A 17,878-nucleotide genomic window follows, 5' to 3' on the forward strand; every position below is an offset into this window, starting at 1 on the left:
AACTCACAACGTGTTTATGATGCACTCCCCTGACGAGAAATTAAAGAAGGACCGGCTTAGTGTAAGAACCTCGTGTTTGCCAGATTGTTTGCCGCTCATTTAGGCACACCGACAAATTCGTGTACCTGCCACGCCAGCAGCCGCCACAGCCTCGCGAACAGTAAACGACAGAGCGCGCCTGCTACTCGACTGAAACAGTCAGTGAACAAATTTCGAAATTCTAAATTACTACCTTGTTTACCACCAAAGCGGCGACCAGTTTTCAAGCTGAAGCAGCGTCGTGAATTACAGTCGTTAACCTGCAGGAGTACTGAAAGTCAGGAAAGTTAACAGGCTTTCAATGTTCACTTGTCAGTTACAGCAATCAGGAGCTTCAACTGAAGAGACGGACTTCTGTTACAGCATACTAAGGGCATGACCTACACTGCCGCATTCGCCCACCACGCGGCAGACGACGGTAAGACGCACCACCGCCCTGACACGCCGCCATCTTGAGGGGGCGATTACCACACACACACTCAAGACAGAGTGGCTCAGGAGGGACCGACCACGTGTCATGTCGCTGCAGTGAGTCGACGGCGGCGGCGACGAAGGACAATGGTCGAGGTCTAGATACTCAGCGCAATATAGGGAACGTCCTTCACGCCCCCCCCCCCCCCCCCCCCCACAATACACTGTACTCGGAGCACCATCATCCCCGAGAGGTGATCGTGGTGGTCTCTCAGCTTACCTGTGGCACTGTCCCCCTGGCTGCAACAACGCATTCGATTGAAGGTCCTAGAAGCGATACAGTTGGGACTCATAAGTCGCCGGACCCTGATAGCCTGCCTCTGGAGTTCTAACAGGCTTTCCAGCAGTCGCTGCGGTCAGCCTCGACGAACATCTGCCGCCATCTACTGTCTCCTGGAGCGTAGCTCCCTGGAGCCTTCCTTGGAGGACTGATCGTACCCATCAATAAAAAACATGAGGTGGACGCACGCTCTATAATTCCGTCCCTTGACCTCACTCAGGACGACGCGCGTTTCACAGAAGCAGGCATCGTTAGAAAGCGTTCGTAGCATCCGCACTGCACTCCATGTTCTACATCTGCATATATACTCCGCTAGCCACCAAGCGGTGTGTGGCGGAGGGCACAATTCGCGCCAAAGTCATATTTCTCCCCTCTATTCCACTCGCGGATCGCACGAGGGGAAAACGACTGTCCGAACGCCTCAGTATGAGCTCTTTTTTCCCTTATCTTTGAATGATGATCCTTACGCTACTTCAAATTTGGTGATAATAATATATGCTCTACATCCTCGGTGAGGATAGGATTTCGGAATTTAGTGAGCAGCCCCTTCTGTATAGCGTTCCGTCTATCTGCAAGAGTGTCCCACTTCAAACTTTCTATGAGATTTGTAACGCTCTCGCGATGGCTAAATGTACCAGTCACGAATCTTGCCGCTCTTCTTTGGACCTTCTCAATCTCTTGAATGAGACCCAACTGGTGAGGGTCCCATACAGACGAACAGGAACAATACTCCAAGACTGGACGAACTAACGTATTGTAAGCTATTTCCTTTGTTGAAGGACTGCATCGCTTCAGGATTCTACCAATAAACCACAATCTACAAGTTCGCCTTGCCCGTAATCTGATCATTCCATTTGAGACCATTTCGAATAGCCACACCCAGATACTTGACGAATGTTACCGCTTCCAACGACTGGGCATTTATTTTGTGCTCGTACGTTAACGGGGATTTCCCGTTGTTATACGCACTACGTTACGGCACCACTCCGAACGCAGCTATTTTGTGTTGTCGTGTCTTAACAGCAGCCTACGTATCGGACTGAACTGTATTTCCTTCGTCCGGCTGCTGCTGGCCTCCGATCAGCGGTGAGGGACGGCGCAGAATGTAGCAGGCAGTCTATTGCTTGTTCCAGGATCGCAGCTGCAGATGCGAAACGCTCGTGACGTGCTTGGTGTACAATACGGCGACGCTCCCTTTCGGTGGTTTGACGTGGTCCACTCGAACCTTGACGACGAATATGCTCGCCTTCACGTTCCCACGCAATCGAACATCGAGCTACTCTCACTTCCGAATGCCCCACAGAATTCGTGTGATGCGCGATTGGACCAGCCGGCCAAATGGAGACCCGCAATGAGGGCGATTCCAAACTCTGCCGGGTGCTGATAACGCTGTCTCACACGAGTAAGCGGCACGTCCGTGTCCATCACAGTGGTCACTTAACAATCGACGCTTTTTGTGCCCATCATATGCCCTAGCAGCCATGGTAGAAACATTAAACATGAACAACACTACTGCACTATGTTGGCCGTTCTACCTGTCACAGAGAGCGTCGACTGTCAGCACTTACACACGTGTACGAAATTACGAGGGCTGTTCAATAAAGAATGATCATAATTTTTTTGACAAGATACCTTCACTCATCCTCATAATTTTGATGGTTCTTCTCAAAGTAGTCTCCCATGAATGTGATTCACTTGTCCCAGCGTTTCTGTCAGTCTTCAAATACATGCTGCAAACCATTTTTTGAGACGTCCTTCAAAATCACCTCTGCAACCTTCACCACTGCTTCTGATGATTGATAATGCCTCCCACGACGGCGTTTCTTCTTGTTAGGGAATAGAAAAAAAGTCACATGGGACTAAATACGGACTATACGGAGGGTAAGGGATGCACTTCACTTTAATTTTTGAGAGATATTCAGCAACAACATTGGCAATATGCGGCCGCCTGCTTCTCTGAAATGTGGTCTTTTGCGCCTGATATGGACTTGCAATGTTTTCAGGACATCCCTGTAGTATTGTCCAGTCTATGAATATCAAAGAATAAGATGACCATAACATTCCCAGCTGAAGCAACCACTTCGGGGTTAGTGATGGAGGAGATTTCCTCATTGAGCTTTGCTGTTTGCTCTCAGGATCAAAATGATGTAGACAAGTTTCATCAGCAGTGATTACCTTTGAATGAAACTCCGGATCTTCCTCCAACATCAGCTTGAAGTGCATGCAGACCTGCACGCGAATGTCCTTTTGTTCGGGAATCAACCATCTTGGAACCAATCTCGCACAAACACCTGTCGTGTGTAGTATTTCTTTGAACAACGTGTAGGTGGCACCCAATGAAATGTTCAGTATTTCAGAAAGTGATCTTAAGGTAGTTCGTCGATACTCTTTCACAATGACAGCAGCAGTGTTGATGTGTTCTTCCGTAAGAGCAGTAACCGGAGCACCGGGTCTAGCTTCCTTTGAAATTGATTGTCTCCCCTCTTTAAACATTTTAAACCACCTTCCATGTGTGCTGTAGGGAAGCTCGCACTCTCCATAAGCCTTGTGTAACATTGTATAAGCCTCAGATGAAGATTTCGTAAGACGAAAGCACAATTTCAAAGCCGCATATTGTTCCTCGCGTGTTACCTCCATTGCATAGGTAGGCGATACTGAACATGTCTAACCTTGCCTGCCTCTCACAGGCGGGAACCAGGAGTCCCAAGAATGAAACTAGTACGGCTTGTGTTTTGCACATTAAGCTACCAGAATATCATAAGATTAAATTTTAGCGCGTGACATTACGACCATAAAAGAATTATGATCATTATTTATTGAACTGCCCTCGTACATTACTTCCAACCATGCCTTCTGGGTGCTTTACTTTTCTCGTCATACAGTTTATGAGTTGAGATGTACAGTGTTCTTCAAAATGACCATAGCGTTGAAACTGCTTAATAGTGGCGAATAAACCACTGTATTCAAATAATAGGCAGCCTCAGCGGAACTATGACTTGTTTCAATCGATGTTCTATGGCTGTTGACGCAAGTGTAGCAAATTTGAGAATAATAATAATAATTATATAGTCATATCATTAGAAGAAGAGAGTGCCTCATTTACTCATTGGTAAAGATGTTAGCGGCACAAAACGTACTTCAGTGTACAGCTACAAAAATCACTTGCCCAGTAGCTTAAAATACCGAGCGAAGTGGCGCACACTAGCCCTCGATCGGGAGGGGGGGGGGGGGGGGGGGACGTTTCAAATCCACGTCCGGCCATCCACATTTAGGTTTCCCGTAATTTCCCTAAACCGCTCCAGGCAAAGGCCGAGATGGTTCCTTTGAAAAGGTACGGCCAATTTCCTGCCCCAATCTTGAAACAATTCGGGCTCGTGTTTTGTCTCTAATGACCTCAATGTCGACGAGATTCTTCTTTGTTTTAATCGTTTAAAATGTCCAACACGTTAATTTTTTATATTTAATCTGAAACCATTTCTACTGCACAACGCTTGTTCCATAGACGAAATTTAGAAACTGATAGCAGAAGAAGTTCAAAATGTTCAAATGCGTGTGAATTCCTAGGGCACCGAACTGGTGAGGTCATCGGTCCGTAAACTTACACACTACTTTAACTTGCGCTGAGAACAACACACACACACACACCCATGCCCGAGGGAGGACTCGAACCTCCCGCGGGAAAGGCCGCGGAATCCGTGACTTGGCGCCTCAAACCACACGGCCACTCCGCGCGACCATAAGGAGTGTAGCAGAAAAATGTATTCACTTCGTTGCTGAATCTGTCTTTCATTCTAGCTGGAAATCTCTCAAAGACTAATATGTTCATACCTATTATATGTAAGACACTTTCTTGTTTCATATTCTATAAATGGTCAGAGAGCAGCCAAACCGACGGATATATCACACAAATGTAGGGTATAAAATGCTTAGTTGAACATCATTTGTATAGAAACAGTGCAGATTACCTACAGTGCATATAAGTAACTAACGCCTACTGCCGATATACTAATCTCGGCACTGTCCAGGTTGTTTCGGCTTCAGCACCTTCACACCAGCTATAGCAGAATAAAACGGTTGTACGCACGGTCTAACGGCTGTAGGAGCAGATATTATTACGACCTTAATACGACCACACATCAGAGTGTTGGTTGTTTTTTCTCTACGTCGAACAATCGCACCACAAACATGTCACAAACTTTACGACCTGACGTTTTCTGCGCAGCTGTACTGCACCGCTGAGTGGACTACACCTGTCAGTATAGACTAACCGTTTCGCTTCCACACATCAATACCCGACCTGTTTCCCAGGACAAAATAAACGTCAAAGGCTCGCTCATGCCGCATGTACTTGAAGGTACTAACCAACCTAAAAACATACGACTTGTAATGGCTATAACAATTAATCTGAAAATGACATAAATACTGACGTGATGTTGTTCAGTACACCGCCTCAGTCAGCAACGGAAATATCTGCACTTATAGCCCTAACAGACTGTATATACGAGGGTTGTCCAGAAAGTAAGCTCCAATCGGTCGCTAAATGGAAACACTGGGAAAATCCGGTAAAGCTTTGCCCAGATGTGTTGGGCAGTGTCTCTGCTTTGCCCGTCGATCGTGTCGCGTCGCTCTTGTCAGTTTTGAGTGAACAGTGAGCACGTAAAGATGCGTAGGGAATAGTGTCTCCCGCCAAGTATGAGGGCCTGGTTAGAGATTTCGCCTGCGACATGCAGCCCACATAACACAACTGTCGAGCAGTTCCTTCCTTACGCCGATTCTCGGCCGCACACTGCAGGGGCAATGAAGACGCTCCTGCAGCGTTTCCGATGAGAAGTGTTTGATCACCCACGATACAGTCCGTAACTGCCCCTCCCCCCCCCCCCCCCCCTGAGTCTCATATCTGCTCACAAGAACCGCTGGCTATGAAGGCAAAAATTTTCCACAGACAACGAGCTACAGACCAGTGCAGATAACTGGCGGAAAACACAGACGGCTGCTTTCTATGACGAGGGTACTGGAAAGTTGATACGACACTACGACAAAACTTGAAGTTGGAGCGGCGACTATGTAGAGAAGTAGGTGGAAGGTGTACCTAACTGTTGCAAATAAAACGTTTCTGGTTTTCACTGTGGTTTCCATTTCGCGACCGATCGGAACTTACTTTCTGGACAACCCTCGTCGATAAAGTACATTTCTCGCCTTTAGAAACCCTGTCCAGATTACACCCCTGAGAAGAAAACCTAATCCGATACTTAAACTATCAGTAGGAAGAAATAACAGCTCTTTTGGTTTGACCTGTGCATCATATTATGCGTTTAGAGCTTCCGAGGCTTATTTGGTTAACAGATACCTGACAGCGTGTAAGGCAGGCTGCACTTCTTCCCGCCCTTCAAGTATACGTGTTCACGTGACTCGTCTGTCGCAGTACATTATTGATGTCCGCTGCCCTTGGTCTACCAGGAGCAACAAGTGAAAATCTAGAATGTATAATAGGACACCCTACATTATGAAGTTATACCAGGGCAATGACCGACAAACAGACTACGAAACACATGTCGCAAACCATTCTGAATTCTCTTTAAGCTAGAAATTTTGTCAATGTTGCTAGTTCCTGCTCTCTGCCTTCTCAGAGGAGATCAATCTGCGTTAAGGTTGTGACCCACTCCTATCCATTCCTAAGTATAACGTATTCCACGAAAATGTTATGTCGATAGCCCCAACAAAAATTAATGAAATATTAAAGAAACAAGCATCAGGGACAATGAACGAATCCTTTACTGTTGTTCTGAGTTTATGTTCTTATAGGCGAGCATGAGATGAAAGTTAAGGAGAGGGTTACGTGCCGTAAGAGCTCGTACCATATTCCTCTGGAACAGCAAAGAGGAAGAAAACTGCCAAGATGAACGTCCCCGCCTGAATGACAGATCACCATCAACAGCGCCACAGCCGGCCGATGTGGCCGAGCGCTTCTGGCGCTTCAGTCTGGAACCGCGAGACCGCTACGGTCGCAGGTTCGAATCCTGCCTCGGGCGTGGATGTGTGTGATGTCCTTAGGTTAGTTAGGTTTAAGTAGCTTTAAGTTTTAGGGGACTGATGACCTCATATCTTAAGTCCCATAGTACTCAGAGCCATTTGAACCATTTAAACCAACAGCGCCACAACGCCTCACTGAGCGACACACTGCAAACAAGTTTATAACTCAGCCCATGGGATTCGCGTAACGACATTTTGTGCTCAACTTACACCCACGAAACGCTACTGATGCCGTCTTCCACCGTCACCGCAACTAGAGCGTGTTTGTGACGTCATCTGTGGGGCAGGTTTATTCTTAACTTTTCTACATTTCTTCCTTTCTCTGTTGTTCACATACTATCAATGCTAAGACAAGAGTGATTTCGAATTCCTTAGTTCGACGAGCTCGGAAGAAAAAAAAAAAAGCCATGGACCTATTGAGCGAACTATGTTCGACACTTGAAACAAGTCATTTAGGAGAACCACAAGAAAGTTATGGTATGGTATTCATTCCTGCACATCGTTAGGGCGGTCTTAACTCGCAATCCTTGACTAAGAAGAAGAAGAAAAAAAAAAAAAAGCAGACTTAAACACGCTTTTGAATCTTAGTATCATGTAAAATCATATAATTTTGCCCGACAAATACACTGACGGAAAGAAAAACGCAACACTGAGAAGAAGTTGTGCGACATAAATTAAAGGCAGTAGACATGTTTCTACATCTGAAAAATGATGTCTATTCAGATTTCACGCCAGCCGCATAAGAGTGGCGCTAGGAGCATGCGAGTCAGGTTTTCTTTAAATACACGATGTAACAGTCGTGAGCGTTAATTACCTTTGAGATTGGACGTGCCGAGTTGACGTTAGTCACGAATGCCTTTAAGATGATGAACACGCCGTTATCGACAACTGTGAGTTTGAACAACGCCGTGCAACAGGGCTAAGGGGAGCTGGATGTTCCTTCCGCGGTACTGCAGAGGGACTTGGCACGGTTGTAGTCACCGTGCATGACTGCTCGGAGCAGTGGCCACGAGAATGTCCGGACGCAAGAGGACAAGCCTCCAGAGGGCCACGTAGCACTACCAGAAGTAAGACCATCGAGTTCGGCCTATGACTCTGGTGCATCGTACTATTATCTACAGCAGCAATCTGAGCAGCAGTTGCCGTCACAGCCACACAATGAACTGTTACAAGTCGGTTACTTCTAGGACATCTACATCTACATCTACATACATACTCCGCAATCCACCATACGGTGCGTGGCGGAGGGTACCGCGTACCACAACTAGCATCTTCTCTCCCTGTTCCACTCCCAAACAGAACGAGGGAAAAATGATTGCCTATATGCCTCTTCAAAAAATGGCTCTGAGCACTATGGGACTCAACTGCTGAGGTTATTAGTCCCCTAGAACTTAGAACTAGTTAAACCTAACTAACCTAAGGACATCACAAACATCCATGCCCGAGGCAGGATTCGAACCTGCGACCGTAGCGGTCTTGCGGTTCCAGACTGCAGCGCCTTTAACCGCACGGCCACTTCAGCCGGCCCTATATGCCTCTGTACGAGCCCTAATCTCTCTTATCTATGTGGTCTTTCCGCGAAATGTTAAGTTGGCGGCAGTAAAACTGTACTGCAGTCAGCCTCAAATGCTGGCTCTCTAAATTTCCTCAGTAGCGATTCACAAAAAGAACGCCTCCTTTCCTCTAGAGTCTCCCACCCGAGTTCCTGAAGCATTTCCGTAACACTCGCGTGATGATCAAACCTACCAGTAACAAATCTAGCAGCCCGCCTCTGAATTGCTTCTATGTCCTCCCTCAGTCCGACCTGATAGGGATCCCAAACGCTCGAGCAGTACTCAAGAATAGGTCGTATTAGTTTTTATAAGCGGTGTCCTTTACAGATGAACCACGTCTTCCCAAAATTCTACCAATGAACCGAAGGCGACTATCCGCCTTCCCCACAACTGCCATTACATGCTTGTCCCACTTTATATCGCTCTGCAATGTTACGCCCTAATATTTAATCGACGTGACTGCGTCAAGCGCTACACTACTAATGGAGTATTCAAACATTACGGGATTCTTTCTCCTATTCATCTGCATTAATTTACATTTATCTACATTTAGAGTTATCTGCCATTCTTTACACCAATCACAAATCCTGTACAAGTCATCTTGTATCCTCCTACAGTCACTCAATGACGACACCTTCCCGTACACCACAGCATCATCAGCAAGCAGCCGCACATTGCTATCCACCCTATCCAAAACATCAACAGCGGACCTACCATACTTGCCTGGGGCACTCTAGACGATAAAATGGTTCAAATGCCTCTGAGCACTATGGGACTTAACATTGATGGTCATCAGTCCCCTAGAACTTAGAACTATTTACACCTAACTAACCTAAGGACATCACACAACACCCAGTCATCACGAGGCAGAGAAAATCCCTGACCCCGCCGGGAATCGAACGCTACCGCACGACCACGAGCTGCGGACTCCAGATGATACCCTCACCTCCGACGAACACTCACCATCGAGGAAAACGTACTGGGTTCTATTACTTAAGAAATCTTCGAGCCACTCACATATCTGGGAACCAATCCCATATGCTCGTACCATAGTTTGGAGTCTGCAGCGGGGCACCGAGTCAAACGCTTTCCGGAAGTCAAGGAACCAGATGGTCTATAGCGCGCATTCCAGTGACACGAAATCATCGTCATTTGCGACTTCAGTGGTGTCACTCGAGTTTGTGGTATGGAGTTCCATGCCTGTTGCACTTGGTCGGTCAACACAGAAACGGTTAATGCTGTTGGTAGACGAACCTGGAGCTAAAGTCTGATGGTGTCCCAAATGCGCTGCACTGCAGACAGATCTGGCCATCGACCGTGCTGGAGTGCAGGGTAGAGGTCTGATCCGTTTGCTAATGGAAGCTGGTTCTGCCTCGGTGCCAGTGATGGCCGTGTGTTGGTTATAAGGAGCCTAGTTGAGGGCGTAAAACCAGCATGTCTGCGTGCTGGACACAATGGGCTAACAACTGGAGTTACGGTCTGGGGTGCGATTTCGTATGACACCAGGGACACTCTGGTGGTTACCCCACCCACGCCGATTGCAATTTTGTACGTCAATCTGGAGACTCGTCCTGTTGTGCCACCATTCATGAACAACACTCAAATGTTCAAATGTGTGTGAAATGTTATGGGACTTAACTGCTAAGGTCATCAGTCCCTAAGCTTACACACTACTTAACCTAAATTATCCTAGGGACAAACACACACACACACCCATGGCCGAGGGAGGACTCGAACCTCCGCCGGGACTAGCCGCACAGTGCATGACTGCAGCGCCTCAGACCGATCGGCTAATCCCGCGCGGCATGAACAGCATTCCAGTGGATGTTTTCCAACACGATAACGCTCTCCCACATACCTCTGCTGTAACTCAACATGCCCTACAGAGTATCGAAGTGTTCCCTGGACCTGGTCTGACCAGATCTGCCTCCAGTCGAGCGCCTATGGGACATCACTGGACGATAGCTCCAGCATCAACCACAAACAGCATTAACCGTTCCTGTATTGTCTGACCAAGTGCAACACGCATAGAACTCCATCCCACAAAGTGACACCCGGCACGTGTACAACAGGATGCAGGCTTGCATTCAACATTCTGGCGGTTATACTGGTTCTCAATGTACCAGCATTTCACATTTTCCATGGCTTATCTCGCGCTTGCATTAACCTGTGGTCTTTCAATATTAATCACTTAAAAATGGCGCTGCTGCTACAGTCGCAGGTTCGAGTCCTGGATCGGGCATCGATGTATGAGATTTCCTTAGGTTACTTAAGTTTAAGTAGTTTTAAGTCTAGGGGACTGATGACGTCAAATGTTAAGTCCCATAGCATTTAGAGCCATTTGAACCATTTGAACTTAAAAATGTTATCTAGACAAATGTATTCCAGAAATTTCATTACTCTACGTTATTTGCGTGTGTGTGGGCGCCGGCCGGAGTGGCCGAGCGGTTCTAGGCAGTACAGTCTGGAACTGCGCGACCGCTACGATCGCAGGTTCGAATCCTGCCTCGGGCATGGATGTGTGTGATGTCCTTAGGTTAGTTAGGTTTAAGTAGTTCTAAGTTCTAGGGGACTGATGACCTCAGAAGTTAAGTCCCATAGTGCTCAGAGCCATTTTTGTGTGTGCGCGTGTGTTTATGTATGTATGTATGTGTGTGTGTGTGTGTGTGTGCGTGTGTGTGTGTGTTTTGTGATTTTTTTCCACTCAGTCTCCAACGGCATTGGATAACACAACCTACGTACAAACAGAATAAACGAAAAAATAATAATTATTGTAGTTACACGAACAACATAAATGCGCATATTTTGAGGGAGTATTAAAATACAAAAATCGGATCATAGAGTTGTAAATTACTGAAAAAGCATTGAGAAACCCTTTCTACAAGTAGTGGAAGAAAATATACAGAATTTAAAAAAGTGTAGAGCAGCTGACAGTGACTGATATTTAGTAGACAAGGAATCTACTTGGAAAACTTCATTATCAGTGTAAAATTGCCAAGCAGAGCAAATCTCAGAAGACTTGATAGATGTTTCAGTACACGATGCACAAGTAGCGGGTATTCCACTGTAACCCTGAGACAAAGGAGCCAAAGAAGCAGTGGAAGTGTGTGAATTCACGAGCTAAAACATAACCACCACCGAGCAAGGTACGCTGAGGGATTTTTGGGGCTGTCGTGGTGTGGTGCTGATAGATTATACACGTAAAGGGGAAACCGTCACAGCAGCATAGCACCGAAATCACCGTTCGGAAGCACGTGTCGCATTGAGGAATGAATATATCATGGCCACACCTCGATTTGTTTTTCCGATGTCGTAATTAAAACTTTATGACTGCACCTGGTGTATAGGATGAGAATGGATAGGTTCACACCTGTGCCTGAACGTGCGTGTGCTGTTACTGCAATCACGACCCTCTCTGATGGCCTCTACTTGTTGGTGCTCACGCAGCGACATGGGAGCTATTACGCATCTTCCGGACTGACCGCTAAGTGAAACCCCGGCAGGAAAAAGCGGTAATGGCAGCCGATACCCTGACCTCGTCTCCCGAGAGTAAAAGCCGTCCAGCCGGAAAACGGGTGCGCGCGCGACACCGGTTCATTTTCCTTTTTTGTCAACCTCCCTTTCGCTGTTAGCTCGTTTGTGACTAATCGCGGGGAAAAAGGTCTGTTTTTGCTGCACATTCAGCTGTCACATTTCGCAATTTAGTTGTTTAATGAACCGTAAAAGAAATGTCAAAGGTGTTTATGCGCCATAGACGGGTTGACAGTCTTGTCGCTTTGTGAATGATGGATGTGGACCAACTCCCTAATGGACAAAGCTACAGCTAGTCACTACTTGCTCTGCACTTTTATTGACCACATTTTGCTACGAGTAGATAAATCTTGTCCACATTCTAATGACTCCTTAAGCAACCGCGCTCTTCTCTGGTTATTTCTGCATCCCTGTATTTTTTTTCTAGTTTATGTTTTCTCGGCAGTAAGGAAAGGAACCAGAAATTTTGTGTTTAATATGATGTAACGAATCGTGAAAGTAAAAAAAGAAACAGTTTACTATGTTATAATGTAAAGTTTCCACTTCCTCTTGGAAAGTTTTAACAACAACAGCATTCACAATTTTGATGAGCACTGGGTCCAAAATCGTAAAGTGATTATTAAGTGAAGTCATTCCGCATTTCGCTTCTAAAAATATTATTTATTGTGACTGCAATTTCGACAGACAGTCATTGTCATGCATTACGAAAGCAAGTAGTCGGCAAATAAAACACGCTACGGTTCTAAATTAAATAAGAGTAGTTTAAAACTGAAACACAGGGGTACTTGCATAGGATGTTGAAACACAAGCTATAAATTTAAGTTGTGACGTGCTGGATCTCGGCTCCCTGCAGTCTGAAACCGAATACGTATGATGGAATAAACTCACCCTCCATTCCATACATCACGTGAGCACACGCCACGTGTCTAAAACAATAATAGCAGACATATAGCTTGCATTCGCAATAAATGTTTAACTAAATGTGAAATGACTTCATTCAATAAGAGCATTCGCCGCTAGTACGTAGGGAACATTAAACATGTAAGTAGATCAAGTTCACAGAAAGAACCCTATCAGTTTCAGACAAAACTAAATAAATTTAACCAAAAACAGGATGTTTTGCGTCAGTTATCAGCGCTTCTCACACATCTTCTGCAGAAAAATAAAAAGCACATTCAGTTCCCGAAGAGCCGTTAATCGAGACTGCTGCAGATCATTTTCGCTATAATCGTAATGTGCTACTGATAACAATAAGCTGGAAAAGAACAGAATAACAATGAGCTGAATCTTTTTAGCGTATTTTATAACCTGAGCTTTGACTTTCACCTGCTGCTAAGTTATTATATTATGATCAATACGTGGGAACCATATAATTAAAAAAATTAGAGTCGATTTTCTACATTTCATTAGGTTTTGACGTGCAGTTCGCAGTATTTCAACAATTTGTAAATTACAGCGAGAATTTATTTCTTGTTTTTACTGATTCTTTGAATGTAGCGACTCTGACCGGTCCATAAATTAAGCATTATCATACCTGAAAGTTGGCTACCGGTTCTTACATAAAGCTGATGTTACGTAAATGAATTTTCTTTATTGCCGCAATAACAGTTCTAAATTACCGACCCCTTGTATTAACTTCGCTCTAATTTTAAAGGGCCATCAACAACGCCAATCTCGATTACTACACTCAACGGTCCGCTTCATAACTCGTAGGTATTGGAGATTTTAAGCAGCCTTTCAAAAACTGCATACTTGATCACTGGTATCGAAAATGAGTCATTAGCACTGTGGAACAATAAGCAACGATAAATTTTTACCCGAATGAGTACCAGCTATTAAAGAGACAGCCTCTACCTGGCTAAGAAATTCAAACATATGTTTTTCAGGAAGTAGGCCGTGTTCCATTCGCAATACTGACAAATCTGAGTCTTGTGGCCCAGACATAATTACAATTGCAACAAAAAATTAATTCCGTTATTCCTACGAAAGGTCTGTTGTTGTTCAGTACAGCGATCAAATGGCCGTTTACATAGAAAAATGCCACAGCTTGACTGAACTAATTATGGAGTACACAAACTAATTCCACCCTTTCGTTAGCTGAGGGAATAGGAAGGGAAATAGCTCATGTTTAAGGCCCTAAACCAAACGCTTTGGAGATAATACACATCGATCGCATTCTGTTCAAGATCTTTTGTACACAGCAGGCCACTGCACCCGAGCGGTTCTAGGCGCTTCAGTCCGGAACTGCTATGCTGCTACGCTCGCAGGTTCGAATCCTGCCTCGGGCATGGATGTGTGTGATGTCCTTAGGTTAGTTAGGTTTAAGTCTAGGGGACTGATGACCTCAGATGTTAGGTCCCATAGTGCTCAGAGCCATTTGAACCATTCGAACGTTGCTTATTGTAGTAGTAGTTCATCAACGTTTACAGAACCAAGATTCACTACGTAAACGATAACCAAGAAATGAAACCAAAGAACATGAAACCCATTCAGGTATCCTAGACCGTTCGTCTTACAGAAAAACTTCAATAAAAACGAAAGTATTGTAGTGAAATGATAACGTATTATTTTTTTTATTTTTGACAATCACTTTTTTGTGATATCATCATAATTGGTTTCGGTCTTGGAAGACCATCTTAATACGCTGTGGGCAGCAGTTGACGAACAAATGCTCATGCGTTGTCAAAAAATTTATTTTGTCAAAAATAAAAAATAATACCTTACAATAAGCCAATCATCGTCTCCGCAAACGGAATGTCTTTTTCCAAAATAATGAAATGATTGTATGCGGTATAATAAGCTGTATATTAGATTATTATTATTATTATTATTATCCGCAGCTAACTGATAAGACACTATGAAAAATTAAACCTAAATACATTCAGATACACTATCTCTATATTTTTATCAGTGCCATTGATTCGCCTTTCCTGAACCGTTTGTCGCCGGTTTTTAGATTCCAGTTGCGTATTGCTTTTTGAAGTTAACCAAGGAGATTATGGGTGCTAACCATATTATTCCAAGATATGAAAGTACAGCACATTTCTAATGCAGCATCTAGGACAGATTATTGCTGTGATTAGAATTACCTTGTGAGGATATGGTAGGATGTGACGGTTGTACTCTCGTGTTCTCCTACAGTTCTCATGCCCAGAGTCACTCGTCTCCGGCTAACATGTAGCACAGGATGCCGCACCAGAGAGAAGTACTTTGGGGATTATTTCAGTGTAAGTCAGAGGTAAAACCATACATTAGAAAGGAGTATATGGAGGTACTAAGCCACTTTCCAAACCAGAGATAGCTGGAACGTGCATTACTATTCGCGCTCGCTGCGAATCCATGCTGCTTGATCACGCAACGAAGTGGTCACAGGCCGGCAACATCTTCGCGCCGTTGTCCGAGTAGGTCGAGTTTCGGGCACAGTTATGACATCAATTGCTTGGAGAATACAGTCTTCGTGGCAACTGAGAAAGCAAAGGCCAGTATGCAGCGATAAACCTACGAAATTTGCCACTTACCTAACTGAATGAGTTTGGTATACTCGAAGTCAAACACCCGCTTCTAGCGCCCACGCTCATCAACTGTGAGAATCAAGTCACGCAGACACGGACTGGCCTATTTTTTCTCCTTGGTCACTTAGAACGTTAGCGTACACTCACTTTGAGTTGCCATGTGCTCCATCTCGCCTCAGTCCCTTAAGGCCTACTGCTGTTACAGCAAGTAATGTCCGAATATGTGGGTTTTCCCCAAAAAACAATGAGAATATACTCAACCAGAAGGCTGGTTCTTACACTTCAGTGCCTTTACTGGTCACTTTCGTATAGGAGATGATTTATCTCACTTCTATCCGACCTGTGAACTGATAAACTACTGGTCCCTGCACACTCACGTGGAAACCGAACTTCGATTACACTTGGTATTTATCACTTACAGGAAGTGTCGCTAGAGGACAATGAAGCAGTCAGTGACAAAGAAGACCGTATGACCGTCGGACACGATTTGCAATCCTACATCCGTGACAAACTTACGCTTCTAAACGGAAAGTCGCTGTTGTGTCGATGTATTCAGGACGAGGAGATAATACGGTGGCCTATGACATTATGTAGTGTCCACGAGATGACACGATGCCAGCAGGTTTCTGTAGCTACTCGTACACAGGCTTTTAGACACTGGACTAAAAGTGCAGAACGATGCTTCAAAAAATAGTACACAGAGCGCCAAAGTTTCAGTGCGTAGAAATAACATCTTGGACAACCACCAAACCTGCAAGTGTAAAAATAATATTTTATTCAGCAACCTGTTTGTTTCGTGAGAACATATTCTGGCAGATATATCTGCAACAGTGCGTGATTGCATAGAGAGCTCTCTCTATGACACGTGTTATTTAGAATCGATTTCTGCTATTAAAATATTATCTTAGGCTGTTCTCCACAATGCCGTTTTTCAAAGTGCGTCGTTTCGTTGTAGAGCAAACGCGTATACACAGCTCAGGCATGGACCTGAAACTCAAACACGTACGCTGAAGATGAAAAGAATCATGCGATTCAAATACAGCCTTAGTAGTCATATTTTAAGTAAACATGTTAGAATCTCAAATGAGGTGGTAAGACACTGGTCTACTGCCTAGAAGTATCAGAGATAAATTGCCCAATGTGCAGTGAGTACACATTACTTTACTTAATAACAAATTTCCCCTCCGATTGCGAAAATATTCTGTTTGCGCCTACCTACGTAGGAAGAAATGATCATCATGATGAAATAAGATAAATCAGAGCTCGCATTGAAAGATTTAAGTGCTCGTTTTTCCCGCGCGCTGTTCGAAAGTGGAATGGTAGAGAAATAGCTTGAAGGTGGTTCGATGTGAATTGCAGAGTAATCATGCAGATGTAGATGAGCCTCCTTAGAAAACTATGTGAGTATGTTGCTCGCAATGGCTTACACGTCGTTCATATACGCAGAGAATAAGAGTGCTTCCATTCGAGACTGTTATTATGTGCCTCAAAATTATGAGAACCGTGAAACGTCCCTTCTTTCCGCCTTCGTGCCGTCGCGGCGTCGCCGAAATCTCACGCGCCTGCGTGGCCGGAATTTGTACGCACTCACAGCGTTACGCAACGTGACACGCAGCTGACTGGTGGAACGGCCCGGCGTTCGTCAGCTGTGACTACTCTTACTACCCACCCCACTGTCGCAGAGGTTTTTTTTTCCCATGGCACGAGCCTTGGCACTTTTTTCCCCTCTGGTCTTCAAATCGCTACCCTCATTCGCGTTTCGTCCACTTTCTATCACCTGATGGACCGTGTTAATGCGTAGCCTTACCCAGACGCACGGATAACATCACATCCCAGCATCCTGTAATCCACTTACTAGATAACTAACATGTTTACGGAGGTGACAGTAGAACTTTTGGTTTGGTCACCACGTTGGTGCGGGCGTGCATGGGCCCCATCTCTAATAAAAAAACCTGATGGTGGCACACTCACAGCGAAGTGTGGCGCTCGAGAAAAATTACGCAACGTGATACACAATTGACCTACAGTGGAGCGGCCGAGCGTTCGTCAGCAGTGACCTGATGGTGGCGGCAACTCCCACTGCCGAGGACGCTTGGAGAGTCAACTGGACAATCCAACAGAACATCCGGAAAAAATTTTAAAAATATCTTTTTCAGTTTGAACTTCAGATGCTGGTAACAGTACCGGACAACTTGTGTACTCCAGTCCGCAGCTCGTGGTCGTGCGATAGCGTTCTCGCTTCCCGCGCCCGGGAAACGAGGAACATCTTTGGCGAAACCGTCCTTAGCGGACAGCTCGAATATGCACGCGCAACGGCCTGACTAGCTAACCTGTGCGCTAATGAACTCGGAAACGGCGGAAGACAACGAATTTTTTTCTTAACAGCTATTTCTGAAAAAAAATTCTTAACAGCTATTTCTCAGTAACAGAAACCAGATGGCAGTTATAAGAGTCGAGGGACA

The sequence above is a fragment of the Schistocerca americana genome, chromosome 3, assembly GCF_021461395.2.
Source record: "Schistocerca americana isolate TAMUIC-IGC-003095 chromosome 3, iqSchAmer2.1, whole genome shotgun sequence".
NCBI lineage: Eukaryota > Metazoa > Arthropoda > Insecta > Orthoptera > Acrididae > Schistocerca > Schistocerca americana.